Source organism: Nanorana parkeri, unplaced genomic scaffold (assembly GCF_000935625.1).
Source record: "Nanorana parkeri isolate BGI_ZX_2015 unplaced genomic scaffold, ASM93562v1 scaffold962, whole genome shotgun sequence".
In the NCBI taxonomy this organism is placed as follows: domain Eukaryota; kingdom Metazoa; phylum Chordata; class Amphibia; order Anura; family Dicroglossidae; genus Nanorana; species Nanorana parkeri.
Genome location: NW_017307230.1, coordinates 319,967 through 324,190, shown reverse-complemented (window position 1 = coordinate 324,190; position 4,224 = coordinate 319,967).

Here is a 4,224-nt window from a genome sequence, read left to right as displayed (position 1 = left end):
AAACTCACTCCCGGGATGGACTACAATCTCACGTTTAGTTTACTCATTTGTAATGAGATTGTAGTCCATCCCAGGAGCGAGCGTGGAGCTCTCAGGTGTTCGGTGTCACTTCACCTGAGGGCGGCACTTGGTGCTACAATCCTTGGATGATGCCGGTAGTCACATGTCACGGGTATGTGTATTCGGTGCTACAATCCTTGGATGATGCCGGTAGTCACATGTCACGGTTCTGTGTATTCGGCGATGGGGGACACGTTGTTACTCGAAATAACACAAATCCGAATTTAAAACGAAACGAAACGAAACAAATTTTTTGGCAGTGCACATGTCTACTCTTCATAAAATCAAACGCTTTGTGAACATCGGACAGATAAGGGAACTACGGGTGTCATTTGTCACTTGTTGGCGCCGGACGTGGCGGAGAGTCAGCTGAGAGCGCTGCGATTGCGTCTTCACGGCTTTTCCCTGTCACCCGGCGTCCTAATCTTCTCAGAGACGGTTGGAAATACAAAGCGCCGTATCTGGTGTCGCCGCGATCGCACTCCGCCGTTATCTCAAACACTTCACTTCCTACATTTTTGTCTTATCGCCCGCTTATAGCGAGGCCTCGTGGATCAGCTCCGGCTGGAAGGTGACCCGAGCTGGGAGCGTTCCAACACCTCAAATCTCACTATGGTACACACGGACGTCCTCAAATCCATCCCAGAGTATTATTATTATTATATATTATTAAAGTTTAATCTGCTTATAATTTGCCTTCCCCTCCCCCTTCATCTACATGCTAATGAAATAATAGCTTTCCATTTTTATGACATCTTATTTTATAATGTGGAATGCAGACAGATCATTGCTGGTGGGAGGGGCCGGCAGGGTGCTGTACACAGCTTCCTGAAAACATCACAGCCTCAGTACTCCTCTCAAGAGCCCTCAGTCCTGATGCAAGCAGTGGGCCGGCCCCTGGGAAGAGTTATGCAAATATCAAAATGCCTTGATGGGTGGGTGTCAGTGTGGAGGAGTGGGCGTTCCTAGGCAGAATGCAATTGCATGCAGACCGTCCTCGGTAACACCCACATGTGGTGCTGAGCCTACATGATTGGAAGAACTGAGATCCAATGAATGAAAGGGGCGGGGCCAGGGACAGTCAGGCTGGGGAGGAAAGCGCTAGATGATGCTGGGTATCCTCCAGCTAGATAATGAGGCGGCCTCTATCTGACTTGCTGCATCATCTAATGTACATTGTGAGAAACTCCCAGTGTGCGGTGACATCAGAGGAAGAGGAGAGGAGCCGGTACAACTGTGCAAGACCTGAAGGGAAGGACGGAGGTCAGATAGGAGACTGAAGGGGAGGACGGAGGTCAGATAGAAGACTGAAGGGAAGGACGGAGGTCAGATATAAGACTGAAGGGAAGGATGGAGGGCAGATAGAAGACTGAAGGGAAGGACGGAGGTCAGATATAAGACTGAAGGGAAGGATGGAGGGCAGATAGAAGACTGAAGGGAAGGACGGAGGTCAGATATAAGACTGAAGGGAAGGATGGAGGGCAGATAGAAGACTGAAGGGAAGGACGGAGGTCAGATATAAGACTGAAGGGAAGGATGGAGGGCAGATAGAAGACTGAAGGGAAGGACGGAGGTCAGATATAAGACTGAAGGGAAGGATGGAGGGCAGATAGAAGACTGAAGGGAAGGACGGAGGTCAGATATAAGACTGAAGGGAAGGATGGAGGGCAGATAGAAGACTGAAGGGAAGGACGGAGGTCAGATATAAGACTGAAGGGAAGGATGGAGGGCAGATAGAAGACTGAAGGGAAGGACGGAGGTCAGATATAAGACTGAAGGGAAGGATGGAGGGCAGATAGAAGACTGAAGGGAAGGACGGAGGTCAGATATAAGACTGAAGGGAAGGATGGAGGGCAGATAGAAGACTGAAGGGAAGGACGGAGGTCAGATATAAGACTGAAGGGAAGGATGGAGGGCAGATAGAAGACTGAAGGGAAGGACGGAGGTCAGATATAAGACTGAAGGGAAGGATGGAGGGCAGATAGAAGACTGAAGGGAAGGACGGAGGTCAGATATAAGACTGAAGGGAAGGATGGAGGGCAGATAGAAGACTGAAGGGAAGGACGGAGGTCAGATATAAGACTGAAGGGAAGGATGGAGGGCAGATAGAAGACTGAAGGGAAGGACGGAGGTCAGATATAAGACTGAAGGGAAGGATGGAGGGCAGATAGAAGACTGAAGGGAAGGACGGAGGTCAGATATAAGACTGAAGGGAAGGATGGAGGGCAGATAGAAGACTGAAGGGAAGGACGGAGGTCAGATATAAGACTGAAGGCGAGGAGGGAGTTCAGCTTCAATCGACTGCGGCTCTGTTACGTTGCATCTACATCTTCCACCTGCTGCAGCTTAGCGGTTATTAAAGGGACAGACACATACGGCTTCATTGTCACAGGCGCACTGCCAGTTTTGTCCTCCCGGAATCTGACGTTTGATTGGTCGCTGTGTCTGCCTCTCGGCTCTCCTTGTCCGTCAGCTCCCGGCGAGCGTCCTCCATATTCTCGGCCTTCTGTAATCGGATTTCACATCTTCATCCATTTATCCTCCTCGGTGAGCGCGGAGGCCGATGGCGGACCCACCCCGGGATGTCAGTTTATAATGAAACCCATGTGGTCTCCGGGTCGGCGGCAGATGGCGGGCCCCATGGCGGGGGGATGGAAGCGATTAGCAGGGCCACTAAAGAGACATCAGATCCTGACACATGATTAGGACGATTCATCACCTGGCAGCCTCCATCGTCCGGCAAGATCGTTACCATGATGGGCAGGTGCCGAGTGCGATGATAATGAGGATGTGAAGTGTAACGTCGTCTCCGAGAAAGCGAAACATTTGTTTTCAGTGATGGCGACATTTGTGCTGAGGGTTCCGGGGGGCTGAAAACAAATCCACCCCCCTCAGCGACCTCGGCAGAGGCGTCAGATCTTGTTAGGAAGTGAAAAGTCGCAGGCCGGCGCGCCGCTCAGCGCTGAGCGAATAGAAATAGGATGAGGGATTTATTAATCCCCTTTACTGCCGGAACTCCCTTCACTCCAGTTCTGTGTTCATTTGCCTTTCCTTCTGCGAAAACTGCCATTGACAGTCATACCTGATTATGGCCACCAGATGGAGCTGAAGAGCAGAGGAAATTCATATTATTTGCTATGTTCCTTGGCTCCACCTAGTGGCCACAATGAGGTATGACCGTTACTGGCAGTTCTCACAGCAGGAACGGCTCGGCTGGAGGCTGCGCCCTAGGCAGCAGTGCGCCCTAGGCGGCTGCCTAGTGGCAGCACCGGCCCTGGTCATGTGTGCTATTTCTATTGTATTGATCTATTTTTTATTATGGATCAGGCACAATCAGCTTTTAAGGTGCTGATACAGTGCCAAAGAGACACTGCACTAGCTTTGCTTTTTCAGCACTTGCTTGCTGTGCCCATGGAGGGGGTGGGAGGACTTGGGGCCCTTTCACAGAGGCAAAGTCCATTCCACTCAGCAGGGGATCTGTGAGCATAGCAAAGGGCAGCTTAGTACTTCTGCATTGTAGCCTTGGGGATCCCCGGTTCGAATCCAGGTCAGGACATTATCTGCATGGAGTCCCCAATGTAGACATATTTTATGTTAGGATCAATGGCAATAGGGCAGTCGCTGAGGGGCCCCATAGCAAAATTTGTATTGGGCCCCACGTCTGTAGTTATGCCCCCTAATGATGGCCCTTCAATGTTCAGCCACCGCTCTGCTCCACATATCACCATCGGTTATCCATGGCTCCGTCCTCCTGCTGTGCTGCACCTAGGGGGCGCTGTTGTCTTACCTAATCCCCTGCTATCGCCTCTCGCTGTCACCTTCCATCGAGTGATGGGTCTGATACCTGCTCCTCTATTAGCATCGGGGTCACCAGCGATTACTGGATCCAAAACGACCCCAATTAGTAAACGCCGTGATAACAGAGGACGGTGATTTGCCGTGACACTCTCCATGGCCCCGTGCTTGACCCTCGCCTTGGCCGGCACAACGCCAGGCTCTGTACTGTCTGCACTGCACCGGCAATCAGAGCTTATTATATAACCGTTCATAATTACCAGAGAGACTAGTGTACCCCGTATGAAAAGCGAAGGAGACCCTACAGTGTTACCCGTGTGTTCCAGATAAGTCCCTCAGGATAGTTTCACAGGATGGGGGGGGGGGGGG